This window comes from Monodelphis domestica, chromosome X (assembly GCF_027887165.1).
Source record: "Monodelphis domestica isolate mMonDom1 chromosome X, mMonDom1.pri, whole genome shotgun sequence".
NCBI classification, from domain to species: Eukaryota; Metazoa; Chordata; class Mammalia; order Didelphimorphia; family Didelphidae; genus Monodelphis; species Monodelphis domestica.
In genome coordinates, this window is record NC_077235.1 from 49,165,367 (window position 1) to 49,184,555 (window position 19,189).

The window sequence follows — 19,189 nt, forward strand, 5'->3', positions numbered from 1 at the left end:
CAGGTTTTGGGAAAATGTTTGTGATTTGTCTATAGAGCTCTGGGACATTGGGTGTGGAATCCTGGGAACTGGATGATAAAGGATATGTGTATAAATGAAAATTATTTCAAAAGAATGGATTCTAGAAATAATGTTGATCTCCTGTTATAATAAAACAAGGTCATCAGTGGGTAGCATGCTCATGTCTATAGAGCTCTGGAGTACTGGGTGTAGGCTCTTTCTGAAGCTGTCCATCACACTTGTGTGTAGATGATTTTTTGGAAGTGAGTTTACTGCATTTTTTGGTTGTTTTTTTTGGGGGGGGGAGGGAGGAATAGAAGTTCTGGTCCTGGGATTAGTGAAGGATGGAGTAGGATATGTTTGCATCAGAAGGTGATGCTGAAACAAAGGATATTAGTAGAATTTCTGGCATTCTGGAATAAATTCAGTCAGGTTTTGGGAAAATGTTTGTGATTTGTCTATAGAGCTCTGGGACATTGGGTGTGGAATCCTAGGAACTGGATGATGAAGGATATGTGTATAAATGAAAATGATTTCAAAAGAATAGATGCTAGAAATAATGTTGATCTCCTGTTGTAATGAAACAAGACCATCAGTGGGTAGCATGCTCATGTCTATAGAGCTCTGGAGTACTGGGTGTAGGCTCTTTCTGAAGCTGTCCATCACACTTGTGTGTAGATGATTTTTTAGAAGTGAGTTTACTGCATTTTTTGGTTGTTTTTTTTGGGGGGGGAGGGAGGAATAGAAGTTCTGGTCCTGGGATTAGTGAAGGATGGAGTAGGATATGTTTGCATCAGAAGGTGATGCTGAAACAAAGGATATTAGTAGAATTTCTGGCATTCTGGAATAAATTCAGTCAGGTTTTGGGAAAAAGTTTGTGATTTGTCTATAGAGCTCTGGGACATTGGGTGTGGAATCCTGGGAACTGGATGATGAAGGATATGTGTATAAATGAAAATGATTTCAAAAAATGGATGCTAGAAATAATGTTGATCTCCTGTTGTAATGAAACAAGACCATCAGTGGGTAGCACGTCCTAGCTGGTAGTCAATAGCGCTCTGGAACACTGGGTGTGGTATCATTCTGAAACCATCTATCAGAGCTCATGTTAGTTGAATTTGTTGAAGTGCATTCAGTGCATTTCTTTTTTCATTCCGTGATATAAAGTCTGTTGTCTACCTAGTGAAATGAAGACTATTATTTTTGAAAATGTAGTTAATTATTATATCAAGAATCAAATATCAAATCATTGTATCAAAAATCAAATATATCAATCAAATATTCTTTCAAGAATGATGCTCATTCTATGAAAGATGATACAGCCAGAGGACTCAGTTCTTTGCCATGTGTGAAGGAAAACAACTTGGTTTAGCTGGTTATCAAGAAGTGAGGTTAATTTCATGAATTTGTCTTCCCAGCCCTAACCATTAAACCTCAGCTCAGGACTCTTTCTAAGGAAATATTAAAATACAAAAATAATATGGTCCCACAAAACAAAGTTATCTGTGGATAAAATGTCAGTGCTTTTGTTGTTTATATAGCTCTGGCATGCTGAATATTTTTTATATTTTTCAGAGTCTTATGCATAGGTGATTTCTAATTTTGGAATTATCTTTAAGCTGCTTTAAAATTTTTTTTTGGTACAAGTGATGACTTTCTAATTAGTAAAACAAGTGGCTAAAAGTAATTTGAAAATTAAAAGGAAATTAAAATTAAAAAGATTACAACTATTTAGATGTTATGATATTAGTAAATGGGATCATCTATAGGAAAAATAAGGCGTCTCTACTGAACAACTGTTGCCTAACAGTAAATGTTAGAAAGGCAGTTGGTCATATTTTAAGTTGTTTTCGAGAATGGAATCTACTTTTCTGAACTCTTCTCCCTACCTCCAGTCAGTGGAGCGCTTACTTTGGGCTATTTGCAAGGGTGAATTTGTTATCTCTATGTATCAGCTACTGTCACATGTTAGTACTGTCACTTGTAATTTGTCAAAATTTGGAGCATAAAGACAATATTGGGAAAGAAGGGGGAAGCATCAGTATTTGGATGAAACCCATCACACATGAAGTATAGGAGAGTATGCTGTGAAGGATGGAGAGAAGCATGGGACGAATGAGATAAGCTTAGCAAGGAATGCTCAGAAAAAAATAATGATGACATTTAAATGGTACTCACTATGTGCTGGGCATTGTGCTTTTTGTGTATATGTTACCTTACTGGATCCTCACAATAACCCTGGAAAATAGGTGGTACTATTATCCCCATTTTACAGCGGAGCAAATTAGGTAAATAGAAGATACGTGAATTACTCAGACTCTTCCTCCCAACCCTCCATAATGAGGAACCATTTCCCTCCATATATGTATGGCCTGTGGTCACTGGAACCCATTGCTGTGCCATCAATATTACATAAGCCCAGTACAGCAACCAAGGATGGAAGCTCTTGGATTTGAGAGTGGCTTAGAGCACTGTGGTACCGCATTAAATACCTTGCTTTTCCTATAAGTACAGCAAGACATCTTGAAATCCTCAGATCAACTTACACATTTCTTGAACTCTATTCAATGCAAAAATGAATGCTGGAGCATATGATTTGAGAGTGACTCTTGACAGTATGGTATCTCAAGGCAAACATTGATGAAGTTCCAGAAAGATTACAGAGGAAGAAGAGAGGAATCAGAGGACTGAAGAAATTGAATGAAAAGATTTTTCATAAATTGAGAAGGATTATGTAAAATAAAATGGCATTTGTATCTTAAAACAAAGAATGTTAATGACATAAAATGATGTGTTTTAACTTTTAGAGTTTTGTGAAGGAAAGTACTTTCTTGGTTTATAAAATGTTATTTCTTTGGTTGTTGGACCATGATCAAATATCAGACAAAATAGCGGGAAAGGGAAGATAGGCTAAAGGCTCTCCACTCCTTTTCTTTGCTTATTTATTTACTTAACATATAAAGTTTCATTTAGACTTCTTTTTGTCTCCAATTACAAGATGGCAAAGGAATGTGTAGAATTTCAATTTTATTTCAAATAAATGGATATTCATTGTTTGGCTTACATTCTATTATTAAGAAAGGGCATCATTGGATGACTAAAGGCCATATTTTTATTGGCTATTCAGCTCTGGGACATGGCCTATGGAATATTAATGCAACTGGCCGTGTCACAGAACATGTTAATAAATTTCCTTATACACATTTAATAAAATGCTTTTTCATTTTTAGAAATCATTCCTGGCTCTCTGGATAGGCAAAAAAGGAAGGAGATATTTGAACAAGAAGGCCAAATTCAAATCAAATAGGTGAGAAACATGGAGGAAAAAGGAAATCAAGAAAGGGTCATCTGTAGGCAAAATAAAATATCCCCAGTGTGCAGTTCTTAGACATTTGCATTTGCAAGAAAGACTTTGTTCTGAATGTAGATAATAATAGGGAACAGAAATTCATTACATGAATTCATTTTCCCAATCCTACCTAGGGCTTTGTGGCCTCCCAGCTCTATATAATGGAAAATCTTTTATTTATATACATGGCTTGTGTACCCTGGGACTTGGTAGTGTGCCTAAGATTTGGTGGAGAAGGAGTTAGGAACCTCTTCTATTTGAGAGTGCCTCAAAATCCTATGGTTTGAAATTAAACACCTCACTTTTCTAGAATTAGAGAAAATCTTTTTAAGGATGGAGGAGGCCTCATCAACTTGTGGATTGCCTAAAGCTGTTTTGGAAAAAAAGATTTTTAGAAGCACTTGCATTTAAAGGTGAATCCTAAGAGTATGGTATGAAATTTCAGTGAATGAAATATCAGATGTTGAGAATGATGGAGAGGCACGGAGAAGCACAAATACATTTCTATGAAGCAATATTTTTTAAAAGGAAGAAAATGCTTTATAAAATTAATGTATGATTTAAAACATAAAATAATATACTCAACAAGGATGTTATCCAAGAAATGTTAAAGTAGATGGAATTCACCTGATTTCCCAGTTTTTAGAGTTCTGGGACCTAAGAAGCTGTAAAATTGATAAAATCTCAGCTCAAACTGTGAGTAGAATGAGATTGTCTGAATATTTTTGTAGGGAAGCATTTATTTTCATTTCATTTTCATCCACACTTGCGTTTCATATTTCAAGATATCCATGGATATTGTTGGAATCAAAGGCATTTTCAAATGACTTGATATTGGTATTTTTGATGACATCCTCTATGAAAGAAAGAGGCTCACTAGTACAGTCTTTCATTGTCTCTTCAGCTGTGGGACCCAGCATCCATAGTAATGGAAATATCTGTCCTAGAAGATGATACATGCCACATTTTCTCAAAAAGTATTTCTAGAAATTCTTTTTCATTCTTGGATACCATATCTATTTTTTTACATTAGCAAAGATTCATGAAAATGAGGGCCAAATTAAAATTAAATAAGTGAGAAACATAGAGCAAATAAGAAATGCAAAATGGGTCATCTGCAGACGAAATTCAATGTCTCCAGTATAAGGACTAAAATAAACTGATATTAAAGAAAACAGAAATTGAGGGAAAGATTATGTAAAATCAGTTGACAAAAAAATCAATTGATAAATCTATTTTAAAACAAAGAAAGGAATTTCAGTGTAATTATGCTGAGTAAGTTTCTTCACCTTGAGGAGAGCTTTGTGAAGGAATGGAAAGGAAGCTTTCTTAGGTTATAAAGTGGTATTTCTTTGACTGTTGGATCATGACCAAATCATCAGCTAAAATAGTGAGGGAGACAGGATAGGCCAATGGCTTTTTTCTTTCTTTGCTCATTTGTTCATTTATTGACAATGAAATTTCACTTATATTTCACATTTTGGACTCAGATTTAAATATGGCAAAGGATATATTTGGAATGTAATTTGATTTCAAATAAATGGATATTTGTGGTCTACTTTGGGTTTTATTATTAAGAAAGGGCATCATTAGTGAACTAAATGTCACTCTTTTTCTTGGCTATTCAGGTCTGGGACATTGCCTATGGGTTAGGGAAGAAACTGGCAGTTAGCTTACATGAAATCTGTCTTCCTTAATAATATCCTTATCAGATATCATGTCTAGCTTTCTGGATAAGCAAAAATGAGGGGAATATTTTAAAAGGAAAGCCAAATTACAATCAACTAGGTGGCAAAAGAGGCAGGAAGCTCTTGGATTTGAGAGAGCTTCAGTATCTAAAGGGAAGTTATTAAACGGCATCAATCCTCCAGTACAAGAGAGGATACTTTGAGGGATGGGGATAGGCCTTGGAGGACTGAAATCAACTTATAGATTTTGCCTACAGCTGTTTGGGGAAGAGTATTGGATGCACTTGCATTTGAAGATGAATCCTGGAAGTGGGGTATGGAATTTCAAGCAATGACAGATGAAATGTTATATGAGATATTGAGAATGATTGAGTATTGAGAACTGAGATGAGAGCTGAGAATGATATTGAGAATGAAGTGTCAGAAATTAATTCATATGAAGCAGTTTTTAAAAAATGTATAAAAATGTTTTGTAAAATTAATATATAGTTGATAAATAAAAATGTAGACATGGAATTTAAAGCAACATGTTATCCAAGAAGGATAAAAGTAGATGAAATTCACTTGCTTTCCTGATTTTTTAAGAGTTCTAGAGCATGAATGGTTGAAAATTTTTCAAGAAGCTTAGATGAAACAATGAGGAGAGTGAGGTTGTCTGAATGCTTGTGGTGGGGGTGTTTCCATTTCATGTTCATCCAAATCTGAATCTCAGTTTACAAGATATCAGAGGACACGTTTGGATTTGATTGCGTTTTCAAATGACTGGACATTGGTGCTTGGGCTGATATTCACTCTAAAGGAATGAGGTTCGTTAGTGTATATACTAGCCCATCTTTCATTGTCTATTCAGTAATGTGATAGAGGTTCCATAGAAAGAATGAAAATGGTGATCCCCAGATAATACTGATACATACCAGTATTTCTGGACAATCGTTTTCATTCTTGGATATCATAGCTGGCCTTTTGAATGGACAAAGATGATGAATGAAGATGTATGTAAATGGGTCAGATGAAGATGAAATAAGTGAGGAATAATGGAGGAAAAAAGAAATCCAAAATAGGTCACGTGTAGGCAAAATGCAGTGTCTCCAGTGTGGAGCTCCTGGCCAATTGGTTTTGCTGGGATTTTTTCTTGCAGGAGGTTGATTTGGAAACCTGTGACTCTTTTCCTGCGTTCCTCTTCACACTTCCAGTCAGGGCTGCCTGGCCTCCCAACCCTCCATAATGAGGAACCATTTGCCTCCATATGTGTATGGCCTGTGGTCACTGGGACCCATTGCTGTACCGTCAGTATTACATAAGCCCAGTACAGCAACCAAGGATGGAAGCTCTTGGATTTGAGAGTGGCTTAGAGCACTGTGGTACCGCATCAAATACCTTGCTTGTCCTACATAAGTACAGCAAGACATCTTGAAATCCTCAGATCAACTTACACATTTCTTGAACTCTATTCAATGCAAAAATGAATGCTGGAGCATATGATTTGAGAGTGACTCTTGACAGTATTGTATCTCAAGGCAAACACTGATGAAGTTGCAGAAAGATTACAGAGGAAGAAGAGAGGAATCAGAGGACTGAAGAAATTGAATGAAAAGATTTTTCATAAATTGAGAAGGATTATGTAAAATAAAATGGCATTTTTGTATCTTAAAACAAAGAATGATAATGACATAAAATTATGCTGAGTAAGTCTATTAACCTTGAAGAGAATTTGGGGAAGGAATGTACAAACTTTCTTGGTTTATAAAGTGTTATTTCTTTGTTGTTGAATCAAGATCAGATTATCAGAAAATAGTGGAGAAGACAGGATAGGAAAATGGCTTTCCCCCACCTTTTTAATTTGCTTATTTATTTGTTACATACAAAGTTTCATTTAGACTTCCTTTGGTCTCAAATTATAAGATAATGAAGATAATGTTTGGAACTAGAATATGATTTCAAATAAGTAAATAATATTACTCAAATTTTATAAAATTCAACTCAGTGTTAAGAACAGGAGTCATTAGTGAACTAAATGTCACTCTTTTTCTTGGCTATTCAGGTCTGGGGCATTGCCTATGGGTTAGGGAAGAAACTGGCAGTTAGCTTACATGAAATCTGTCTTCCTTAATAATATCCTTATCCGATATCATGTCTAGCTTTCTGGATAAGCAAAAATGAGGGGAATATTTTAAAAGGAAGGCCAAATTACAATCAACTAGGTGAGAAATGTAGAGGAAAAAGAAATTCAGGAATGGCTCATCTTTAGACAAAATGAATATCCTCAGTGGGCAACTCTTGGTAACTTGAGTTTTCTTGAAAGAATTTATTCTCTCTGGAGGTAGAATGGTGAACTGAAATTGTTTACGTGAATTCTTCCCGTTTCTCACCGGGGCTGCTGGGACTCTCAACTCTATGTGATGGAGAATCTTTTACCTCCATATGTGACTTGTGAATACTAGAACATAATGGTGTGTGGAAGATTTTGCTTGAGTCCAGGGTGGCAAAAGAGGCAGGAAGCTCTTGGATTTGAGAGAGCTTCAGTATCTAAAGGGAAGTTATTAAACGGCATCAATCCTCCAGTACAAGAGAGGATACTTTGAGGGATGGGGATAGGCCTTGGAGGACTGAAATCAACTTATAGATTTTGCCTACAGCTGTTTGGGGAAGAGTATTGGATGCACTTGCATTTGAAGATGAATCCTGGAAGTGGGGTATGGAATTTCAAGCAATGACAGATGAAATGTTATATGAGATATTGAGAATGATTGAGTATTGAGAACTGAGATGAGAGCTGAGAATGATATTGAGAATGAAGTGTCAGAAATTAATTCATATGAAGCAGTTTTTAAAAAATGTATAAAAATGTTTTGTAAAATTAATATATAGTTGATAAATAAAAATGTAGACATGGAATTTAAAGCAACATGTTATCCAAGAAGGATAAAAGTAGATGAAATTCACTTGCTTTCCTGATTTTTTAAGAGTTCTAGAGCATGAATGGTTGAAAATTTTTCAAGAAGCTTAGATGAAACAATGAGGAGAGTGAGGTTGTCTGAATGCTTGTGGTGGGGGTGTTTCCATTTCATGTTCATCCAAATCTGAATCTCAGTTTACAAGATATCAGAGGACACGTTTGGATTTGATTGCGTTTTCAAATGACTGGACATTGGTGCTTGGGCTGATATTCACTCTAAAGGAATGAGGTTCGTTAGTGTATATACTAGCCCATCTTTCATTGTCTATTCAGTAATGTGATAGAGGTTCCATAGAAAGAATGAAAATGGTGATCCCCAGATAATACTGATACATACCAGTATTTCTGGACAATCGTTTTCATTCTTGGATATCATAGCTGGCCTTTTGAATGGACAAAGATGATGAATGAAGATGTATGTAAATGGGTCAGATGAAGATGAAATAAGTGAGGAATAATGGAGGAAAAAAGAAATCCAAAATAGGTCACGTGTAGGCAAAATGCAGTGTCTCCAGTGTGGAGCTCCTGGCCAATTGGTTTTGCTGGGATTTTTTCTTGCAGGAGGTTGATTTGGAAACCTGTGACTCTTTTCCTGCGTTCCTCTTCACACTTCCAGTCAGGGCTGCCTGGCCTCCCAACCCTCCATAATGAGGAACCATTTGCCTCCATATGTGTATGGCCTGTGGTCACTGGGACCCATTGCTGTACCGTCAGTATTACATAAGCCCAGTACAGCAACCAAGGATGGAAGCTCTTGGATTTGAGAGTGGCTTAGAGCACTGTGGTACCGCATCAAATACCTTGCTTGTCCTATGTGACAGAGTATGCTTTGAAGGATGGCAAGATACCTTTGGAGACTGGAATCTATTTATACATTTGTTAAAGCTAAGTTGGAGAAATTAGTGTTTGAAACACTTGAATTTGTGGGTTCTTCTTTATAGTGGGGTATCTCAAGGCAAACATTAAACAGTGAAGTATCAGAAAGCATACTGAGGAGGAAGACTCAGGCCATTAGACGACTAAACAAATTAAATTAAAAGATTATTCAGAAATTAAGGAATATATTGTGCCAAATTAAATAAAAATTATATTTTTAAAAGAAAAATGAAATTTGAATGCCTTAAAGTTATGCTGAGTAAGTTTGTTTACCTTGAGGGGAGTTTTTTGAGGGAAAGTACAAGATTTCTTAGGTCTCAAAGTGTTATTTCTTTGCTTGTTGGGTCCTGATCAAACCATCAACCAAAACTGTAGTGAAGGTAAGATAGGTTATTGGCTTATTTAATTTCTTAATTTATTTAGTTATTTATTGCCTATGATGTTTCATTGTGATTTGACATTTTGGTTCCAGATTTCAAGATGATAAGGGATATGCTTGGAATTAAATTTGCTTTCAAATGAATATATATTCATATTCCAGATATTAGTGGAAAAATCACATATTTCTTGTTAACTATTCAGCTCTACAACATTGCCTATGGAATGTGAGTGGAACTGGAAGCATCCCAGCATTCTTTATCAGCATTTAATAAAGTGCTTTTCCAGTTTCAAATATTGTGCCTGGGTCTTTGGATAGGCAAAAATTGAATGAATAGGTGAAAAATGTAGAGGAAAAAGGAAATAAGGAATGGGTCAGCTCTAGGCAAAATGAAATGTCCTCCAAGTCCAGCTATTGGCCAGTTGGGTTTTTGCTAGAAAGTGTTTCCAATGTAGGTAGTAATGGCGAACTGAAATTCTTTACATGAATTGCTGCGGGGTCTCTCGGTTCAATGTAATGGATAACCTTTTACCTCCATGTATGGCTTATGCACCCAGGATCATGATAGTATACATAAACTTTTGTCTGAGCCCAGGGTGGCAAAAGAGTCAGGAAGCTCTTGGATTTGAGAGTGCTTCATCCTTCTAAAGTAGGATATTAAACTCATCTTTTTTCTAGTATTGGAGAGAATCCTTTCAAAGATGGAAAGAGGCCTTTGAAGATTAAAATCAAATTATGGTTTTCTTTACTTTGTTTTGTAAAAAGTATGTGTATGTTGAAAGCACTTGCATTTCAAGTTTTCTCCTGATAGTGTTGTATGATTTTTTTTGCTCCACTTTTTTTTTAATTTTTATTTGGTCATTTCCAAACATTATTCATTGGAAACAAAGATCATTTTCTTTTCTTCCCTTCCCTCCGTCCCACCACCTCTCCCATAGCCCACGCGCAATTCCACTGGGTATCACATGTGTTCTGTTGTATGAATTTGTAACCAATAATGAATGAATATTAGCGTGCATATTGGGAATGACAGAGGAAATCATAGACTGAAATAAATTAATATAAAGGAATGTTTACAAAAAGAGGAAAACATTATTAAATTAACACATAACTGATGAACTATAAAATGGACAGGTCAAATCCCTTGCCATAAAAGAACGTAATCTCAGGCATGAGTACATAGGCCAAATTCACCTATCTGCTTTGTTAGTTTATAGATTTCTAGGATGTTTTTTGTTGAATAGTGCCAAAAGCCTCAACTAGATTTTTCTTGAGGTTAAGATGGTCCAAAGGCTTTGTGAGAAAGCATTTACATTTGACTTTTTATCTGAAATTTTGGTCTCCGAGTACAAGATATCAAAGGAGATATTTGGAATTAAATATGTTTTTGAATTATTGTATATTGATAGCTAAGTGGGCATTCGCTAAGAATAAAAGAATTGTATTAGTGGATAAAGTGCCCTACCTTTCATTGTTTATTCAGCTCTGGAACTTTGCATATGTAGTAAGAGTAAAAATGTCAGTTACAGATTATATATGGCTGACTTTTCATAACAATATTCCATAATATATTTTTCATTCTTAGATACCATATCTGACCCTCTGAGTAAGGAAAGATAAATAGAGATATTTGCAAAGGAATACCAAATTACAATTAATGGAAAATGTGCACGAAATAGGAAGGCAAGACTGGGTAAATTCTAGTCTAAATGAAATGATCCCAGTGTGAAATTATTACCCAATTGTGTTTGGTAGAATGAATTTGTTCTAAATGTGGGTAGTTTGGGAGAACTGAAAGTTTTTCCCTGAATTCCTCATCCTAATTCCATCCAAAACTTCCTGGCCTCACAGCTCTGGGTAGCGAGGTGTCATTTATTTCTCTATATTGCCTGTATTAACTGACACATTGTATTGTGCCAAAGATTTTCTATGAATCCAGAGTAGCAACAGAGCAGGGAAATCAGATTGAGGACTTGAGAGTCACTTAGTATTTTATGGTATGTTATTATACTTCTCTATTATAAGAGAATATGCTTTGGAAGGATAGAGATGGGCCTGAAAAGACTAAAATCAGCTTATAGATTTCTTGAACCCATTTTGGAAAAGTAGTGTTGGAAACACTTGGATTTGAGGATCACTCTTGATAGTTTGACATGGAAATATAACTAGTAACCAAAGAAATATCAGTTTAGTAAGTGTGATGGAGAGGAATAAACAGGCTGAAAAAAATGGATGCAAATGTTCTTAAAGGAAAAAAAAACTTTTTATAAAATTAATATGTCATTTAAACAATAAAACCATGCTAGAATTTATTGCCATAAACATGCTACACAAGGATCATATGCAATAAATGAATGTTAATACTTTGCTAATTTATAGAATTCTGGATATTAGCTGATGAATAACTGCAAAAAGCTCATCTAAAGTTATGCTGAGGGTGAGATTGTCTGAATGATTTTGGGGGAGAGGAGGTAGGCATTTTAATTTCATTTTAATCCAAAATTCTGGTCATAGATTACAAGATGGCAAAAGATGTGTTTCTAATTGAATATGTTTTCAATGACTGGATTTTGATAGTTTAGTTGCCATTCTCTAAAATGAAAGAGGTTCATTATTGGATAAAATACCCCCTTCTTTCATTGTCTCTTCAGCCCCCAAACATTGTATATTCAGTAAGAATGAAAATATCAGTCTCGTATTATATGTATCTGATTTTCTGGAATAATATTTCATGATTTGTTTTTCATTCTTGGACACCTTATTCAGCCCTCTGGATAGGCAAAGATGAAGAGATATACAAATGACGGCAAAATTCACATAAAATACATTAGAATTAGGGAGCAAATAAAGTTAAGAAAGGGTAGGGTCATCCCTAAGCAAAATCACTTGTCTATTGCAGTTATTCTGTGTTCTAGAATACAGACTTTTCAGAAGGGAAGGAATTTTTGAAAACTGAGGCTCTTTGCATGAATTACTCTCCAATTCCTAGTCAGCTACCTGGACTCACAGCTATACATGCTATGGAATCTTTGACCACCATGTATGGGCTGGGTCACTGAGACTTTTAGTTTGTCTGATATTATGCATGAATTCGTTGCAGAAGAAGTAGATAAAATGATTTTCTTTTTAATGGTGCTTCAGCATCCACTGGTCAAGTTATTAAATGCATTACTTCTCCTACATAAAAGAATAGACTTCTAAGGATGATTAGAGATATTGGATGACTGAAATCAAGTTGTTGATTTCTTGAAACCATTTTGGGAACAGTTTTGAAAGTTCTTAGATTTGAGAGAGATTCCTGATAATGTGGTACATCAGTGCAACTCATAGCCAATGAAATATCAGAAAGCTCGGTGAGAAGGATAAAGAAAAGAATTATAATACTTAAAAAAATGATATACAGCAATTTTAAGTAAAAGAGTAAAATATTGAAAAAAGTAAAATACTGTATGTGGTTAATTTATAATTGGTGAAAAAGAATGGAGAGTTGAAAATAAATACCATAAGATTATTTTATTTAGAGCAATAATCAAAAATTTTAATTAATTTAATCTGAATAATAATAATCAAGAATTTTATTCTGGATTATAGTAGTTAGTAGAATTCAACTTCTTTGGTAGGGTATCCAATGGTGGAGAATTTTTTTTACTGAATAATGCCAAAATACTCAGAAAACTATGGGGAGGTAGAGTTTGGTTTAAGGCTTTTTTTCTATTTTTGCATTTCTAGTTTCACTTGGATCAAAAATTTTCATCTCAAATTACAAGATTTTAGAAGATATGTTTCTAATTGAATGTGCTTTCAAATCAATGGATGTTGGTAGTATGATTGATTGACTTTCTAGTCTAACAAAACTGGGTCATTGGTGGACCACCTTTCATTATCTTTTGAGTTCTGGGAAACTGTGCGTGAAATATGAATGAAAATTTAAATTGGCTTACATACACCAGATTAATGGGTTAACAATGTAATTCCTTTCTCATTCTTGGATACCACATCTGAATCTCTGGCTAGGGAAAGATGAATGGAGTTATTTGCACATGTTGGTACAATTAACATAAAATATATTAGAAATGGGAAACAAAATGAAAGTTAAGAAAAGGCCATCCCTAAGCCAAATCCTGAACAAACCACCTGTCCCTGTTGTTGTTATTGGCCAACTGTGTTTGCTAGAATAGAGCTTGTTCCAAATGTAGAAAATGTTTGAGAAGGGTTATTTTTTGCCTGAATTCCTCTTCCTACTTCTATTTAGGACCTGCCTTTATCTCCACATAAGACCTATATTCACTACACATGATAGTTTCATCCAGGGGACAACTGTCAAAGAGCAAGGAGAAGGCATATTGGTTGGGGGGAATTTAACATACTGTGATACACAAAGCAACACATAACTCCTGCAATGTAAGGAAGGATTATTGGGGGAAATGGATTGAAATTAATTAGGACAGAGAAATAATCAACAAGAAAGGCAAACTGTGTATTTAATGACTTCAAAAATCAAAGGGAAGCACTTAAAAGTAAAACTAAATGGAATAAAAAAATAATGATCAAAATTCTTATTTCAAGATGAAAGCAGAAAGAAGGATCCATCTTTGGTTTGCTGTAGAATATTTCCTAAATGTTCAAACAGAGCTTATTTGTGATCAAGTTGTGATGAATTGCTTTTCTGTCTGCATTTTTTCATTCCTTGACATAATGCATGGCTTTGTGCATGTGGATTGGAAAAGGAAATGTATAGAACTGAGTGATGTAAAAGGACATTAAACATATTTTTGGAATTTTGGCAAAACAAAGCAGTATAATTAATGTATAAAATGTCCCTGCTTTGGGTTGTCTATAGAGCTCGACAATATTAGGTGTGGAACATATCTAACCATTGATGTCAAACTCAAATGGAAATGGGGACCACTAAACTATTCATAAGCATCCCTGAAGATGATATATTGACCTACTTTTAAAATGTAATATTACCTATTTTATTGTATTTTTATTTATTTTGTTAACTATATCCCAATTACATTTTGAGATAGTTTGAACTACATTTAGGAGTGTTGTGGGCCACAAACGGCCGAAAGACTGCCCATCTGACACCTCTGGCCTAAACTGTCACTCATAGTTTTTGGAAAATGATTTGTGTGCTTTTTATGAATCACTTTTTTCCTTCTTTGATACAAGTTCTAGCTCTCCATCTAGTGAGGGGATCAGGAGAGGTCTATTTGGTAATGAAAATTATATCAAAACAACAGAAATTAGAAGCATGTCAAGATTATCTTATAAAGATGCATGGTCATCATTATGGAAAATGACACATCCTTGGCTTTACGCTGTTGGTCAACTTTGGGTGCTAGAACCTGGCTGGGTCAGAATTTGAATACACTTGCGTTGTTTAGTTACAGAGGTCCAAGGCTTTTGGAATGGAATAGAGCCAAAATTCTGAGACTCTTCTCATGTATAGGTTAGTTTTATTTCAGAATGCTCCTCCTGCTTTTCTTATTTCAATCTTTGATATAAATTGTGGCTATCTTTGGACAAGAGCAGAAGGGATATATTTGGAAATTAAGGTAATCTCAAAAGAAAAAATATTAGAAATGTTTTGATATTATGATATCATTTAGCAGGGCCACAGTAGGGAAAATGACAGGCCATCTGTCATATGCTCCTGGCCTTATGTGAGTGCTTGAAAACAACCAGATTAAAGGTTGTCTAATTTAGGATATGAAGCTTTCTTTTCAGTTTCCCTTCCCAGCTCCAGCCATGGCAGCTCTGCCTCTGGTCAATTTTCAGTGGGAAAATTCCTTATCTCTTCATAGAAAATGGAGTCACATTGTGTCTGGAGGGTGTCTAGTTTTAGTCCAGGGGAGTGATGCTTAGACATAGCACAGAGGCATATTGATTGGGGAAAATTTCAACATGCTATTTTTGGGGGAATGAAGCTCATCATTCCTGCAATGTATAAAAGCAGAAGTAGGAAGGACACAGAGGGAGGCATGGGAAGACTGATATGAACTAATGCAGAGGGATGGACTTCAAGAAAGGATAATAATATATGCTAGAACTTGAAAAATATTGAGAGAAAGCATAACAAAGTAAAAATGCATACATTGTAATTTTGATAACCAATCATCTTGGTCCTGGAGGATAGTACAAATTACCAAGACTTCTGTTGTGAAATATTGCCTAAACAATCAGAAAAAGATTATAGTTGGATCACTTTTCTGAAATATCTTTTCTGCTTTTGTTTCATTCAATGACATACGGTCTATCTATATAAAGGATAGGGAGGGATACAGTTGGAAATTATAGTCATATTAAAGGAAAAAAACAGTGGAAATGCTTTTGATATTATGTTTAAAGCAGGGTCAGTATTAGGGAAAATGGCAAGTCATTGGTCCTATATAGGTGGCCAAATGAGGGTATTAGAAATCTATTGAGTGAGAGTTAGGCTAGGTCTAGTGGATGGAGTGAATTTCCAGGGTGAGATAGATATAGGGGCAGAATGAACCTCCAGGACAAGAAGGTTGCTGTAGCATGGCAGAAAAAATCTCAAGACTTAGGATTAGAACTCAAAAAAAGAATGAAGTCATAGCTGATATTTACTTAAAATGAAGGTTGTGACAGGAATTGACCCATCAAAGAAAGGGCCTCCAAGAGTGGAGTATATTCCTAGGGTGAGAAGCTAGTGGAAACGTGAACCTCTGCTATGGCATAGTGAAGAAAGTCTGAAGAGTCAGGAGTGAAACCTAGAGAGTAGAGATTCCAAGAGGAGCCAACCAATCAGAGAAAGGGTACTTCCAGTGTGAGATCAGGTGAGGAGTGAACTTCCAGGGTGATGAGGCTGTAGGACAAAGTGAAATCCCAGAGTGAGAAGGCCGATGTGGCATGGTGAAGAAAGTCTATAAGGTCAGGAGTGGGCCCCAGAGAAGAATGAAGACATGGCTGTTCTTGGCCTGCCATTTCTTAAAATGAAGGTTCTTGTAGGAACTGACCAAATAGAGGAAGGGTCCAAAGGGAAGAGTATATGTCCAGTGAGAGGCCAGTGCAGACTGAACTTCCAGAGTGAAGAAGTTCTTCTAGCATGCTGTAGAAAGTCTAGAGAGTCAGGAGGGGAGCTCAGAGAGGAATGAAGACATTGCTGATCTGAGCGCTGTCCTTAAAATGGTGGTTCTGGAAGAAAGAAATCAATCAGAGGAAAGGTCTCTGCGAGTGAAGTATATTTCCAGCGTGACAGAATTAGGGGTAGAGTAAATTCTCAGGTTGTGCCATGGTGAGAAAAGTTCAGAGAGGGAGAAGTAGAGCCCAAGGAGAAATGAAGACATTTCTTCAAGATGTGATTATGTCAGGAACCAACCAATGAATCAGAGAAAGAGCCCAGCACTGGGGTCAGATCTACTTCCAGTTCAAGGTCAGGACATACTGAACTTCCAGGTCTATGAAGCTACTGCAGCATGGTGGAAAGTCTAGAGAATCAGAAGCAGAGCCCAAAGAGGAATAAAGACATGGCTGGCCTGTTCACTTCCTTCAAAATGGATTTTCTGGTGGGAATCAATCAATCAAAGGACGAGCCCAGCAGTGGGATCAATTTTCAGTTCAAGGCAGGGACTGGCTGAACTTCCAGGTTGATGAAACTTCTGTAGCATGGCAGAAAGTTTAGAGATTCAGGAGCAAATCTGAGAGATGAATGAAGACATGACTGGCCTGGAAACTTTCTTCAAAAGGGCTGTTCTAGCAGAAACCAACCAATCAGAGGAAGAGCCCAGCAATGGGATCGAATCTGCTTCCAGTTCAAGATCAGGACAGACTGAACTTCCAGGTTGACAAGGCTTGTATGGCATGCTGGAAAATCTAGTGTCAGGAACAAAGCTGAGAGATGAATGAAGACATGGCTGGTCTGGATACTTTCTTCAAAATGGCAGTTCTAGCAGAAACCAACCAATCAGAGCAGCAGCCAAACGGTGGGATTGAATCTACTTCCAGTTCAAGATCAGGACAGACTGAACTTCCAGGTTGACAGGGCTTCCATGACATGTTAGAAAATCTAGAGTCAGGAACAAAGCTGAGAGATGAGGGAAGACATGGCTAGTCTGGTCATTTTCTTCAAAATGGTGGTTCTAGCAGAAACCAACCAATCAAAGGAAGAGCCCAGCAATGGGATCAAATCTGCTTCCAGTTTAAGATCAGGACAGACTGCACTTCCAGGTTGATAAGGCTTCTATGACATGGTGGAAAATCTAGTGTCAGGAGCAAAGTTTAGAGAGATGAATGAAGACATGGCTGGTCTGGATACTTTCTTCAAAATGGCAGTTCTAGCAGAAACCAACCAATCAGAGGAGGATCCCAGCAGTGGAATAAAATCTGCTTCCAATTTAAGGTCAGGATAGATTGAACTTCCAAGTTGATAAGACTTCCATGGCATGGTGGAAAATCTAGTGTCAGGAGCAAAGCTGAGAGATGAGTGAAGACATGCCTGGTCTGGTCATTTTCTTCAAAATGGTGGTTCTAGCAGAAACCAACCAATTACAGGTAGAGCCCGGCAATGAGATCAAATCTTCTTCTAGTTCAAGGTCAGGAAAGACTGAACTTCCAGGTTGACAAGGCTTGTATGGCATGGTGGAAAATCTAGTGTCAGGAGCAAAGTTTAGAGAGGAACGAAGAGAATAGACTAGATATTTTCTTCAAAGTGGAGGTTCTGGCAAAAAACCAACCAATTGGAGGAAGAGCCTGGCAATGGGATAAAATCTACTTGCAGTTCAAGGTCAGGACAGACTGAACTTCGAGGTTGACAAGATGTTTATGACATGGTGGAAAGTCTCGAGTCAGGAGCAAAGCCGAGAGATGAATGAAAACATGGCTGCCTTGGCCACTTTCTTCAAAATAGAGGTTCCAGCAGGAACCAACCAATCAGAGGAAGAGCCCAGTAGTGGGATCTATTTTCAGTTCAAGGTCAGGACAGACTGAACTTCCAGGTTGATGAGTTTGTTGTGGCATGGTAGAAAGTCTAGGGAGTCAGGAATGGAGCCTAGGGAGTAATGAAGACCTGACTGGCCTGGCCACTTTCTTCAAAATGGAGGTTCTGGCAGGAACCAGTCAATCAGAGAAAGACCTCTGCAGTGGAATTTCCTTCTGATGTGAAGAGCTCTGAGGTGGAGTGAACTTCTAGGGTGATAAGGTTGCTTTGGCATGACAGAGAGAATCTGGAAGGTCAGGAGTGTAAGCCAGAGTGGAAATACCATAAATTGAAAGTGCATGCACTGCAATTATGATGGCTAAGGGTATTGATCCCAGAAGAGAATTGTGAAAATGCACCTGTTCTTTTGGTCCTAGAGCAGCAGAACTTGGGAAGGTGAACTCAGACCCAGTATATGTGTGGTTGAGTTTTGTTATTTCCTTAATTCAAGCACTTACTATCTTGTTATGGAATAGGAACAGATATTTTTTGAAATGAAAGTGAGGTTAAATAGAAGATATTTTCAATATTTTTGACATTCTGGTAGAAAGAAGCATGGTTAGCATAAGGGAAAATGACAAGTTCTCAGTCATATACTGTTCATAAAATGAGTGTGCTAGAAAGCACCTACATCAAAGCTTAGATGATTCTAGAGAGGTGAGGCTTCCTTGCTGAAATCCCCTTCCCACCTTCAGCCAGGATGGCAGTGCCTTATGGCCACTTCCATTTGGGAATAAATGATTTCCATGTAGATGTTTATGGGACATGGACTCTGGAATCCAGTTTTATTCCAAAGGTCTGGTGTCCAGAAGCAGAGAAGAGGCACGTCGACTAGGAAGTGACTCAACATACTGTGGTACGTGAATGAAGCCCATGATTCCTGCAATATAAGAAAGGATGCTGGGAAGAATGGAGGGAGGCATGGAAGTCTGCTATAAATTGATGCAGAGGGATAGTCAGCAAGAGAAGAAAGCAGTGTATACCGTGCCTCCAAAAA

The 19,189-nt window shown here is 36.7% G+C and overlaps 1 protein-coding gene across 7 annotated transcripts in view; it reads right to left on the bottom strand.

The window, feature by feature from the left end:
• The window catches only part of CCDC160 (coiled-coil domain containing 160), a 109,130-nt gene that overhangs the window by 29,246 nt on the left and 60,695 nt on the right, over nt 1–19,189 (bottom strand). For all 7 annotated transcript variants that reach the window (XR_008914429.1, XR_008914426.1, XR_008914428.1 and 4 more), the window contains one exon: nt 1–19,072. This exon is cut by the window's left edge and continues 29,246 nt beyond it. The gene's annotated coding sequence lies outside the window, so the exon portion shown is untranslated. The remainder of the gene's footprint in view (nt 19,073–19,189) is intronic.